Source organism: Panthera uncia, chromosome E3 (assembly GCF_023721935.1).
Source record: "Panthera uncia isolate 11264 chromosome E3, Puncia_PCG_1.0, whole genome shotgun sequence".
Taxonomy (NCBI): domain Eukaryota; kingdom Metazoa; phylum Chordata; class Mammalia; order Carnivora; family Felidae; genus Panthera; species Panthera uncia.
This window is the reverse complement of record NC_064815.1, coordinates 19,065,192-19,079,295: the sequence shown is the minus strand read 5'-3', so window position 1 is coordinate 19,079,295 and position 14,104 is coordinate 19,065,192. Positions and strand designations below refer to the sequence as shown.

Below are 14,104 nucleotides of genomic sequence, written 5' to 3'. Positions count from 1 at the left end.
ATCTTTTGTTTGTTTGTTTTTTTAATGTTTATTTATTTTTGAGAGAGAGACAGAAACCAAGCTCAAGCAGGGAGAGTTCGGAGAGGGAGGGAGACACAGAATCCGAAGCAGGCTCCAGGCTCTGAGCTGTCGGCACAGAGCCCGATATGGGGCTGGAACTCACGGACTGTGAGATCATGACCCGAGCTGAAGTCAGACACTTAACCGACTGAGCCACCCAGACACCCCCCATCCTTATCTTTTGTATTAAATATCAACCACAGGATTTTTGCTTTTGACCAAGATGGAGTCAGTTGGACCTGATTTACCGTCGCACATGAAACAACAACAAAAAAATTAAAAAGACAACATACACGAAACAAAGATTTTCAATGAAGGATGATGATTTCGGAAAGACAGGAAATAAAAGAAGGGAGCCTTATAATCATCCAGGTTACTATTTGGAGAAAGTTCTCTGGACATGATGTGGGGAGGCAGAACTGAGGCAGGGTCTGGCAGACTCCCTGAGTTGAGAAGGCAACGTGGGGAGCCGCGAGAGACAGAGGCCTCTAGAGTTCATAAAACAGAGTAACGGAGAGAAGAGAGCTACACAGAGGACTCCGAAGACATACAGAAGGTCCTCAAGTATTCAGTGGGTTACTGAATCAATGCATGCATGTGAGGAAAGTATCTGAATATGGGGAAAGAACAATCCAAAAGGATTAAAGGAAACAATGCTTATTCATGCCAGTCAGACTGGGAAAACTTATAATTCATTGAGTATTAAGGGAAGTCTTCTCTCATTAGCGGGAGATAATTAGCTCTAGACTGAGCATCGCTACTGACCTGTCTAGCAACTAACGAAAGCAAACCCAAAAGGATCAAACTGTTTCCAAGTTACCTAACTGCATCCCAGAGCAAAATTCAAAAAGATTTATCAGAATACAAAAATATCCACCACCTAACCAGATAAAGATCCAATGTTTAGCATCTTATCAAAGACCACTAGATGTGTAAAGAAGCAAGAAAATGTGACCGATAATGAACAGATTAATAAATCAGAGAAAGACATTAAAACGTGTATTATAACTGTATTCCATGTGCTCAAAAAGCTAAGTTGAGGACTTGAATGTGTTGCAGGATTTTTTTGCCACAAAACCCAGGATGCATTGTCTCACCACTTCAAAGAATGAAGAGGTAGACAGAAACTGTGCAGCAGGCAAAAGTTTATCAGAGTTTAAGATTAGAAAGGAAGAATAGTAGAAAAGCTCTCTTTATAGAGAGGGGACATTCAAAAGTAAATGCCTGAGGACTATAGTCAAGGGTACTTGTTTTATAAGGTTCTGGTTGATGTGGGAAACAAAGGCAGAAGGAAATGGCAGCTAAAATTCAATTTCCTTATAACCTGCAGCCCATTGGCAAATACTTAAGGCAGACAGAGGTTTCTCCAGGAACTCCCTGCTATCTTAATGCTAATGCCTTGCTAGAGGAAAAAACAACCTTAGCTTGACAATAGCTAGGCCTCCAGAATCATGTGAGTCTTCTTTAGCATATGAAAATTTCATTGGAGGGGCGCCTGGTGACTCAGTAGGTTAAGCATCAGACTTCAGCTCAGGTCATGATCTGTTGGAGTTCGAACCCTGCATCTGACTCTGTGCTGACAGCCTGGAGCCTGCTTCAGATTCTGCGTCTCCCTCTCTTTGCTCTTCTCCTACTCATGCTCTCTCTCCCTCTCAAAAATAAATAAACAGAAAAAAAATCTCATTGGAAACTTCACCTTGAGTTCCCCACCCCACCCCCACCCCCACTAACTCCATAGTAGATAACCAGTCTCTCCTCATGATCCTGGGGCAGCTCTTCCTGCCCATGGGTCCTGTCCCCATACTTTAATAAAATCACCTTTTTGCACCAAAGACATCTTCAAGGATTTTTTCTTGGCTGTTGACTTCATACCCCATTAACCCCACTATCACCCAAAAAAACCTCATCACTGGTCAGCCCTCCCCTGTCCTTTCCCCCTTGTTCCTTCTCAGGTTCTACCCTTATTGGCTTGATAACTCTGGGTCCTGGGTTGTCTATTCCCGATTGGCTCGTTTCCATTGTATGAGGGGTGGTCTATGGCCATACTTAGGTCTTTGGTCAAATTCCAGAGGGGAAACCTAGGGGGAGTAGGCGGGGTCTGTTACATTCTTAAGAGAAACCTATGCCTGAGGGAGCTTGCTGTGGTCAGACACTCCCAGCATTGTTCCAAAATAGGTGTTTTTCCTCACTCAGGGACCTCAGGCCTTAATCTTTCCCTCTCTGCCTACTGAATCCTATCTTTTCCTATCATAAACAGACACTTCTCCAGAGATGATACAGAAATGGCCAACAAGTAAAGCACCTGGGTGGCTCAGTCGGTTTGTTACAGCAAATACTTGGCGCCCAGGAAGGGACAAGCGACAGTACTTAGGGAATCAGAAAAGACTGCTGCCTGCCCAGTGAGTCATCTCCAAAAGCTGAGCATCCCACTCAGGTTTTACTGATCTTTTATACATATGTGCTTCCGGGTGGGCGGGACTAGTATAGTCAAGCTTCTGGTTCCTGTCTGCTAGATGATGCAAGAGGCAAGCTAGATTGCAGAAGTCAAAGGCATGCAAAGGGAGTTTCTGGCCTTGGATATCTGGCTGGCCCTTTTTATTTGCATTCACCAGCTTTCCTTTTCAGGTTAAGTGTCCAACTTTGGCTCAGGTAATGTTCTCACGGTTTGTGAGTTCGAGCACCGTGTAGGGATCTGTGCTGACAGCTCAGAGCCTGGAGCCTATTTGGGATACTGTGTCTCCCCCTCTCTCTGCTTCTCCCCCACTCACGCTCTGTCTCTCTCTTTCAAAAAAATACTAAACATTATTTTTTTTTTTAATTTTTTTTTCAACGTTTATTTTATTTTTTGGGACAGAGAGAGACAGAGCATGAACGGGGGAGGGACAGAGAGAGAGGGAGACACAGAATCGGAAACAGGCTCCAGGCTCCGAGCCATCAGCCCAGAGCCCGACGCGGGGCTCGAACTCACGGACCGTGAGATCGTGACCTGGCTGAAGTCGGACGCTCAACCGACTGCGCCACCCAGGCGCCCCTCTAAACATTATTTTTAAGAAAAGCCCAAACCAAACTTCTAGAGTTGAAAACTAAAATATTTGAGGGTTTTTTGTTTTGTTTTGTTTTTTGTTTTGTTTTTTTGCTGCATCCACCATGAGAAGGAAGATCATTCTCAAGAAGACCTTCAGCATTCCAGAAAACATTGACATCACTCTGAAGGGCTATACTATTAGTTACTGTGAAGGCCCCCAGAGGAAACCTGTGAAAGGACTTCAACTACATCAATGTAGAACTCAGTTTCCTTGGAAAGAAAAAGTAGAGGCTCTGAGTTGACAAATGGTGGGGAAATATAAAGGAAGTGGCTACTGTTCACGCTATCGTAGTCATGTACAAAAAACATGGTCAAGAGTGTTAAACAGTGTTTCCATTACAAGATGAAGTCTATGTGTTGAGTTTTTCTGGGGGTGATGGTGGGGTGGTGGGGTCCAGAGCCAACAGCCAAGAAAGAATTCTTGAAGATGTCTTTGGTGCAAAAAGGTGATTTTATTAAAGCACAGGACAGGACCCAGGGGCAGGAAGAGCTGCCGCAAGACCATGAAAAGAAACTGGTTATCTAATAGGGAGTTGGGGGAGGTAAAGTCAAGGTGAAGCTTCCAATGAGATTTTCATATGCTAAAGAAGACTCCCAGGATACTGGAGGCCTAGCTATTGTCAAGCTAAGGTTGGTTTTCCTTCTGGCAAAGCATTAGCATTAAGATAGCAGGGAGTTCCTGGAGAAACCTCTGCTTGCCTCAAGTATTGGCCAGCAGGCTGCAGGTTATAAGGAAATTTAATTTTATTTGCCATTTCCTTCTGTCTTTGTTTCCCACATCATGTGTATGTTCACTTTCCCATCAATGTTGTTATTCAGGAGAATGGTTCTCTTGTTGAAATATGAAATACATCTGTTTGCTGGGTTCAGATGAGGTCAGGCATTGCCTGTTCAGTATCTCCCCAGAAAGATGAGTTAATTCTTGAAGGAAATGACATTGAACTTACATCAAATTCAGCTGCTTTGATTCAGCAACCCACAAGAGTTAAAAATAAGGATATCAGAAAATTTCTGGATGGTATCTGTTTCTGAGAAAGAAAAAGTTCAGCAGGCTAATGAATAAGACCTAAGTTAGTTCAGCTACAGAAACCACAAGATGCCAGATTTTTCAGACTTCTTTGTGATACTTTAAAGATGCACTAACAGCTGTGTGTTAAAAAAAGAAAAGGAAAGAAAACTACAAGATTGGAGATACTGAATTGGATGGACAGGAGATTAGATATTATAGACGGAAAGACTGGTGAATTAAGGACATAAAAATAGGCACCATCCAAAATGAAACACAGAAAGAAATAGAATCTCCCAAAATAAAAGAGCATCAATGAGTTGTGGGACACTTCATGCTTATGTACAAATAATTGGAGTATCTAAAAAAGAGGAGAAAGAAGAGGGTGGAAAGATCTCTTAATATTAAAAATTATAAATCTACAGACCTAAGATGCTCAACAATCTCCAGCACAAGAAAAATGAAGAAAACTGCACCAAGGTGTATCAAAATCAATGATACAGAAAAAAATCTTAAAAGCAGCTGGAGGGAAGGGCGCCTGGGTGGCTCAGTTGGCTGAGCTTCCCACTTTTGGTTTTAGCTCAGGTCATGATCCCAGAGTTGTGGGATAGAGCCCCATGCACTGAGCATGGAGCTTGCTTAGGATTCTCTCTCTCTCTCTCTCTCTCTCTCTCTCTCTCTCTCCCCCCCAGCCCCTCTCCCTCACTTGCATTCTGTCTCTAAAAATTATATATAAATACATATGTAAATATATATATATATATATAATATATTACATACATACATATGTGTATATGTATGTATGTAATATATTATATATATATATAAATATATATGTGTGTGTGTATATATATATATATAAAACAGCTAGAGGAAAAAAAAGACATGTTACATACAGAGGTACAAAAATAAGGCTGACAGATTTGTCATCAGAAACAATGCAAATGAGAAGACAGTGGAGCGACATCTTTAAAATACTGGGGGTAAAAGTCCACTCAGAATTCCATATGTGGGAAAAATATTTCTCAAAACAACAACAGGGTAACATAAAGACATTTGCAGATGTACAAAACCTGAAAGGATTCATCACTGGTACTACAGAAAAATAAAGGAAATGCTTTAGACAAAAGGAAAATGATAGCAGATAGAAATCTGGATCCACACAAAGGAATAAAAAGCACAGGAAATGCTAACTACATAAGTAAATATATAAGATTTTTTTTTAGTATTTACTTTTTTTTAATTTTTTAATGTTTATTTATTTTTGAGAGAGAGAGACAGAGCATGAGTTTGGGAGGAGCAGAGAGAGAGGGAAACACAGAATCCGAAGCAGGCTCCGGGCTCCGAGCCATCAGCCCAGAGCCCGATGCAGGGCCCGAACCCACAAACCTGTGAGATTGTGACCCGAGGCAAGGTCGGATGCTTAACTAACTGAGCCACCCAGGCTTCCTTTTTTTACTATTTAAATCTCTATGAACGTAATTGATGGTGGAGCACCTGGATGGCTCAGTTGGTTAAGCATCGGATTTTGACTCAGGTCATGATTTCATGGTACATGGGTTCGAACCCCGTGTCAGGCTCTGGGCTGACAGCTCAGCCCGGAGCCTGTTTCAGATTCTGTGTCTCCCTCTCTCTCTGCTGCTCCCCAACTTGTGCTCTCTCTCTCTCTCAAAAATAAATAAACATTAAAAAAAAAATAACCAATGGTTTAAAGAAAAATAACCACGAAGTAGGGATAGGAGGGAACTTTCTGAACCTGAGAAAACGGGACCTATGAAAACCTGACTGTAGTGGATGGAATTATGCCACCACCACCCATCCCCCTGGAAAAATATATTCAAGTCCCAGCCCCCCTAGGACCTGTGAATATGACCTTATTTGGAAATCGGATCTTTGCATCGTACTCAAGTGAAAATGAGGTCATAATGGATTAGGGCGGGCCCTAAATCCAATGACTGGTATTTTTCTAAGAGAAAAGGAGAGGGAGATTTGGATACAAAGACGTAGAAGAGACACTGGAAAGAAGGGCATGTAAAGATGGAGGCAGAGATCAGAATGGTGCAACTACAAGTCAAAGAATGCCAAGGATTGGCCGGAATCACCAGAAGCTGGGAAGAGGCAAAGAAGGCTTCTTCCCTAGAGCCTTCAGAAGAAGCATGGCCATGCCGGCACCTTCATTCCAAACTCTGGACTTCAGAACTGTGAGAGAATAAACTTCTGTTATTTCAAGCCATGACAGTTTGTGGTACTTTCTTATGGCCACGCTAGGAAATGAATATACCTACATCTAACACCATACTTAGTGGTAGAAGACTGGATGCTTTCCTCTTAAGATCAGGAACAAAATGAAGATGTCCACTCTCATCACTTCTATTCAAAATTGTACTGGAGGGGGGCACCCTGGTGGCTCAGTTGGTTAAGCTTCTGACTTTGGCTCAGGTCATGAACTCATGGTTCCTGAGTTAGAGCCCCACATCCAGCTCTGTGCCGATAGCTCAGAGCCTGGAGCCTGCTTTGGATTCTGTGTCTCCCTCTCTGTCTCTGCCCCTCCCCTGCTTGTGCTCTGTCTCTCTTGTCTCTGTCTCTCTCAAAAGTAAATAAACATTTAAAAAAATTGTACTGGAGGGACTAGTCAGAGCAATTAGGCAAAAAAAAAAAAAATGTATTCAGTTTGGAAAGGAAGAAGCAAAACTATTTATTAGCAGATGACATGACATTGTATGTAGAAAATCATAAGGAATCCACTAAAAAACTGCTGGATAAAAATATTCGACAGATTTTGAGATACAAGATCAATATATAGAAATCAATTGTATTTCTATATATTAACAGTGAACAGTTGGGAAATGAAATTAAGAAAAACAATTCCATTTATAATACATCAAAAAGAATAAAATAGTTGGGAATGAATTTATTAAAAGTAGTGCAAAACTTGTGCCCCGAAAATTACAAAATATTACTGAAGGAAATTAAATAAGATCTTATTAAATTAGAAACATCCCGTGTTCATGACTGGAAGACTTAATATTGTTAAAATATCAGTACTCTCCAAATTGATCTACAGACTCAATACGTCATTATCAAAATCCCTACTGACCTTTTTTTGCAGCAATTGACAAGTTAATTATAATATTCATATGAGGATACAAGGGACCCAGCATGGCCAAAACAATCTTGAAAAGGAAGAAAAAAGTTCGAAAACTCAGTTTCCAATTTCAACACTTGCCACGGTACTACATTAATCAAGATAGTATGGTACTGGCATAAAGTAGACATACAGGTCAATGGGGTAGAATGGAGTATCCAGAAATAAAGCCTTACATTTAGGTCAATTGATTTTTGACCAGAGCGTCGAGATAATTCAAGGGGAGAAAACAATAGTTTTTTTCAACAAATGGTACAAAAAAACCTGCATATTCACATGCAAAATAATAAAATTGGATGCCTAACTCACACCATACAGAACATTTTAACTGAAAATTAACAAAGTAACTCTTCCTGACTGAGTTAGGTAATATTTTCTAAGATATGACACCAAAAGTGCAAGCAACAAAAGAAAAAAATGGATAAATTGAACTTCATCAAGATTAAAAACATTTCTGCTACAAACAATACGAACAAGAAAGTGAAAAGACAATCTAAAGAATAGGAAGAAAATATTTGCAGATCATATATCATACATCTGATAAGGGACTTGTATCATCAAAATTAAAAACTTTTGCTCCAAGAAAAATGCTGTTAAAACAAAGAAAAAACAAGATAGTGCCTCACCAAAGAAGATAATACTTGGATGGCAAATAACCACATGAAAAGATGCTCAGCATTAGTCATTAGGGAAATGCAAATTAAAGCATTAATGAAACATACTATGCACCCATAAGAGTGACTAACGTTAAAAGACTGACCATTTGAAGTGTTGACAAGGATGTTCAGAACTGAAACTCTCATATACTGCTGGTGGGAAAAGTACACCTGTACGACACTTTTCAAAACTATTTGGTAAGTCCCTAAAAATTAAACATACACCTACCATATGGTCCAGACATCCCACTCATAGGTATTTATCCAAAGGAAATGAAAGCATATGTGCATAGAAAGACTTGCCATGAGTTTTTTAAAAGTTTTATTTATTTATTTTAAAAGAAAGAGAGACCACAAGCTGGGGAAGGGTAGAGAGAGGGAGGGAGGGAGGGGATCCCAAGTAGGTTCCTCACTGTCAGCACAGAGCCCGATGCAGAGCTGGAACTCACAAACTTGAGATCATGACCAGAGCTGAAATCAAGAGTCGCGCACTTAACCAACTGAGCCACCCAGGTGCCCCTGTACGTGCATGTTTTATTTGTAATAGCTAAAAATTGGAAGCAACTTAAATGTCCACCAACAGACATCGGATAAACAAACTGGGGCATATCCATACAACGGAATAAAAAGAATTGAGCTATTGATACATGTAATAACATGGATAAATCTCAAAATAATTATGCTGAGTGAGAAAAGCCAGACAGAAACAGATTAGATAGATAGATAGATAGATAGATAGATTGGGAGAATGCTAACTAATATGATTGCAAAAAGCAGATCAGTGGTTTCTCAGTTATGGATGGGGGAGAGGCAAGAGGAAGGGATTATAAAGAGGTATAAGCATCCTTTTGGGTATGATGGATACATTCACTACCTTGATTATGGTTAATTTCATGGGTGTAAGTATATGTCAAAACACATCAAATTGTACACTTTAAATATTTTTGTATTATTGTATATCAGTTACATCTCAATAAAGCTAATATATACACTATATGTATGTGTATTATATATAATATATATACATAATACACACACACACACACACACACACATATATATATATACACACATACCTTTGTGTATATCCAGGTCCATTAGGGTTTTAACGGTGGGATTGTGAGCATTTGTTTAAAACACTTTTAAACATTTTAACAAGTTTTGTTTTGTTTTGGGAGAGAGAGAGGGTGCAGGTGAGTAAGGGGAAGAGAGAGAGAGAGAGAGAGAGAGAGAGAGAGCAGGGCTCACCTAAAGTGGGGCTTGTGTTTTACCTGAAACAGCCCTGGTGGTCACCCAATTCAGGGCTCAAGCTCACCTGATGTGGGACTTGAACTTATGAACCTGCAAGATCATGAGCTGAGACGAAGTCAGATGTTTAATGACTGAGCCACCCAGGTGCCCAACACTTGGAAATTTTCAAAAATACTCACTTGAACAGCTACTGACATTTTGCAAATCTTATATCTTACCAACTTCACTACTTTTTATTGTTGGAGCATTTTATTTTTATTTTTATTTTTTTAACGTTTTTTATTTATTTTTGGGACAGAGACAGACAGAGCATGAACGGGGGAGGGTCAGAGAGAGAGGGAGACACAGAATCGGAAACAGGCTCCAGGCTCCGAGCCATCAGCCCAGAGCCTGACGCGGGGCTCGAACTCACGGACCGCGAGATCGTGACCTGGCTGAAGTCGGACGCTTAACCGACTGCGCCACCCAGGCGCCCCTGTTGGAGCATTTTAAAATAAATCCCAGATAAATCATTTCACCTGACAATTCTTCAGTATGTATCTCTAAAAGATTAGAAGTTTTTTTTTAAGTTTTTTTTTATTTATCTTGAGAGACAGAGAGAGTGCAAGTGGGGAGGGGCAGAGAGAGAGGAAGAATCCCAAGCAGGATCCACACTGTCAGCTCAGAGCCCCGTGTGGAGTTTGAACTCATGACATGTGTCCTGAGGTTATGTTTTTAAAAGTTTTTAGATTTTAGGGGTGGTGGGGTGGCTCAGTCAGTTAAGCATCGGACTCTTGATTTCAGTTCAGGTCATGATCTCACCATTGTGAGATTGAGCCTGACATCGGGCCTGCTTGGGATTCTCTCTCTCCCTCTCTCTGCCTCTCCTCCTGCTCATTCTCTCTCTCTCAAAATAAATAAATAAACATAAAAAAAAACACCACACATAACCTCATGTCATTATCTATTGTAGGTATTTTCTAAAGTGAATGTGAATGGATTTTGTGATATATTCTTATTGAAATTTTTCTTGAGATAATTTTAGATTCATATGCAGTTGTAATAAATGATCAGAAATATCCCTTTATACTCTGCTCAGTTTCCTCTAGTGGTGACATTTTGCAAAACTATAGTATATCACAACTGGGATATTGACATTAATATAATCCAATGATCTTACTCAGATTTCCCTATTTTACTTGTACTCTTTTTATGTGTGTGCCTATATATGTATTAAGTTCTACACAATTTAATCACCTGTGTACGCTCATGTACCCATCACAAAGTTAAGATACTGAAAGTCCCAACACCATAATTATTCCTCATGTTGTCCTTATATAACCACCTCCCCACTATCCCTGACCCCTGGCAACTGCTACTCTGTCCTCCATTTCTAAAATTTCATCATTTCAATAATGTCGTATCAGTAGAATCATACAACATGTAACCTTTTGGGACTGACTTTTTTTCCCCCTAAGAATAATATCCTGGCAATTCAGCAAAGTCATTGCATGTATCAATAGTTCATTTATTTTTATACCTTGAGTTATATTCCATAGTATATATTTATACTGTAATATATTTTTAAGGGTCATTTTTTGCATACAAAAATTATCATCATCATTCTGCTGCTTCCAAAGGGCACCAATGATTTATTTTGCCATTGTTGGGTGGCATGTTCTATAAACGTTAATTAGGTCATGTTACTTGATAATTTTGTTTAGATCACTGATATCTTTCCTGATTTTTCTGATACTCGTTCTGTCAATTATAGAGATAGGGATGTTAACATCTCCCATTATAATTTTGGAGTTATTTATTTATCCTTAATCTTTGCTTCATATAATTTGAAGCTGTGTTTTTAGGAACATACTCATTTAGGATTGTTAATACTTAATGATTAATTGATACTTTTATCATTATATAATGACCCTCTTTATCTCTGGTAATATTTCTTGCCTTAAAGTTTACTTTGTCTGATATGGATACCGCTATTCCAGATTTATTATGATTAGTGCTTAAATGGTATATCTTTTCCATCCCTTTTATGTCTTTATGTCTACGTCTTTATGTTTTAAGTGATTTTTTTGGTACGTAGCAGACAGTTGGATCTTACTTTTTTAAATGCATTCTGCCTTTTATCTCTGCCTTTAATTGAAGTGTTTAACCCATTTACACTTAATGTAATTATTAATACAGTTGTGTAAGTCTATTATCTTATTTTTTTCTATCTGTATTTGTTTCCTTTATTCTTGACTTCCTTTGGATCAAGAATATTTTAATATTCCATTTTATCTCATCTTTTAGGTTTTTAGATGTATCTTTTTTTGGTGGTTGCTCTAAGGATTACATTATGAATCCTTAACTTACTCCAGTTTGCCCAGAATTGATATTAGTATATCTTTTCATGTATAACATAACCACCTTACAACAGTATAATTCCATTAGTATCCTCTTCCACTTTGCTATAAAACTAACAATACATTGTTATTATTTTTAGTTTAATAGTTATTTGTCTTTATTTTTCTAATATTTTATTTTTAAGTAATCTCTACACCCAATATGGGGATCCAACTCACACCCTGAGATCAAGAGTTGCATGCTCTACCAACTGAGCCAACCAGGCTCCCCTACTCATTTGTCTTTAAGGAAATTAAGAAGAGTGAATAAAGTCTTCAATACATAGTTGCTCTTTCTGGTGTTTGTTTGTTTATTTTCTAAGTAGGCTTCATGCTAAGCATGGAGCCCAATGTGGGGCTTTTCTGAGATGAAGACCTGAGCTGAGATCAAGAGTCGGGCACTTAACCCACTGAGCCACCCAGATGCCCCTTCTGGTGCTTTTTATTCCTTCCTGTAGACCCAAGCTTTCATCTTAAGTCATTTCCCTTCAGCATGAAGAACTCCCTTAGCCTTTCTTTTAGTCTGGGTCTTCTGGCAGTGAATTTGTGCAGCTTCATTTATTAAGGCTTGAGAATTTGATCCAATCTCAGTTACCATTTCTGTTGCATTATAGGATTAGGCAACCCTAGCAATTCCCTTGGAATGGACTCACCCGGTTCCCAAACTCTAGCAGCCACACTCTGGAAGTCTGAAGGGAAGCTGAGTCTGCTGGTCATCAAAGAGGCCCCCAAGAATATGGCTCTTGCAACTGATTTCCACCATGACCCAAGGCCCAGTCTTCCTTCTAGTCATGCTCCTACACCAACCTTAGGGTCCCCTAAACGGCCTACTTGGGGCAGGAGTGGCTAGACTATTGTATGGACTGAATGTTGTCTCTTGAAAGTCTGAGATAGTCACTCTTCAGATCCCTTGTCTGACCTCTCTATGGACTACAGGTAGCAGATGAAGGCCTCCTGGTGGTTAGAGAGGACCTGTCCTTCCTATCCATCTTCTCTGAGCTGATTATAGACTGGCCACTGGCAGGCACATTTCTCTGAGCCTCTCTCAGGCTCCCCGAGGTTTTGTTCGGGGATCTCAGCTTTTTCTAAGAGAACTTGGCTGCTCTGCTCTCATGAGTCCTAAGTGCCAAGGACATTTCCTCCATATAAAGGGTCATGCCCACTTTAGTGTCTACTGTCAGGGTTTTAGCTGCAGACTCTTTTGATTCGTCTCAGTTTTTTTCTTCACAAGCCTTCATGCTACCTCTTTGTCTTCCTCCTTCTCCTGAGTTCCCTTCCCCAACCCTGCAGGGACCTCCACACAGGACAAGCTTGCTATTTGCTGCAAGCAAACCTGGGGTCACAGTCTCTCTTCTGTCATGTGTGGGCAGCCAGACTGTCTCCTTCTAACTGGTTGCCATGGGGCATGTCCACTAATCCCTAACCCTTTGCAGCTTCAGCCTCTCCATCTATAAACAGGACTGTTGTGAAGGAAGATCGATCGTGTAAAGGCTTTAGCACAGTCTGGCACCAGTTGAGCCACTGTGTTAGGTGTTATAGTTACAGTACTACCTGTGTTATGCGTTGTGTTTATAGCCCTGCTCCCAGATGTCTTCCCTGACTCCCTTTCCAGCCTCAGTTCATTTGCCAGAGCGTTGGTCCCTGCGTGTTGCCTGATATTCAGGGATGTGAGCTCATGTTTGCAGAGTACTGCTGGCTTTCACACTTGGCCTCCCAGGAAGCTATGTCAGGCCTCAGACCCCAGCAGGTAGATCCCAGGGACTTGCCACAATGCTGTTGCAGTTTAGAGGACCACATGGCTCAGAGCTGGTTTCACGGGCTTCCACATCTCTGTCCACCTGTGGCCTGATGCAGCCCAGTTATGGGACTTCTGTGGGAGAAGACAGGAAATGGCTGGGGGGTCACAGGGATAAAGGGGATGAGGCCTTGCTTCCAAGGAGCTCTCAGTGGGGTAGGGAAGAAGACCCAGAACTCACAACTACAGTGCTCCCAATTTAGGGAAAGACTACTAGATGCACCTATAGGATCCAGTGCGACCACAGAGCTGGGTATCTGGGTCATCTGGGAATCTCCCTGACATTGATGACATTGATGATGCTTGGCTAGAATACCAATGAATAAATGGGAAATAGTGAGACAGTGGTGGAAGGGCATTCCAAGCAGAAGAAAGAGCATTTAAGAAGGCTTGAAACAGCCTGATACATTCTAGGAACTGCAAGTGATTCCAATCTGTTGGTTTCTATGATCTACAGGACCAAGACCAAATTGTCTCTCTTGACATTCAGAGCCTTTCGTAATCTTGCCCCAACCTACTTCCCACCGCTCCTGCCCACCCCACTCCTGTCCCTTTGTTATAGCCACTCTGACCGCTTCCTGTTCTCCAAGCAGGCTATTCACATTCTGGCCTCCCAGGCTTTGCCCAGGCTACTCTCGTTGCAGGGAAACTTCTAATCCTCTTCTTTGGGGAGCTAACTCTCCTCTTCCAAGACCCAACTCAGGGGACATCACCAGAAGCCATTGCAG

The 14,104-nt window shown here is 40.7% G+C and overlaps 1 pseudogene; it reads left to right on the top strand.

The window, feature by feature from the left end:
* The first annotated feature begins 3,207 nt into the window (after positions 1-3,207).
* On the top strand, positions 3,208-4,208 carry LOC125928649 (60S ribosomal protein L9-like; annotated as a pseudogene).
* Positions 4,209-14,104: the final 9,896 nt, after the last annotated feature.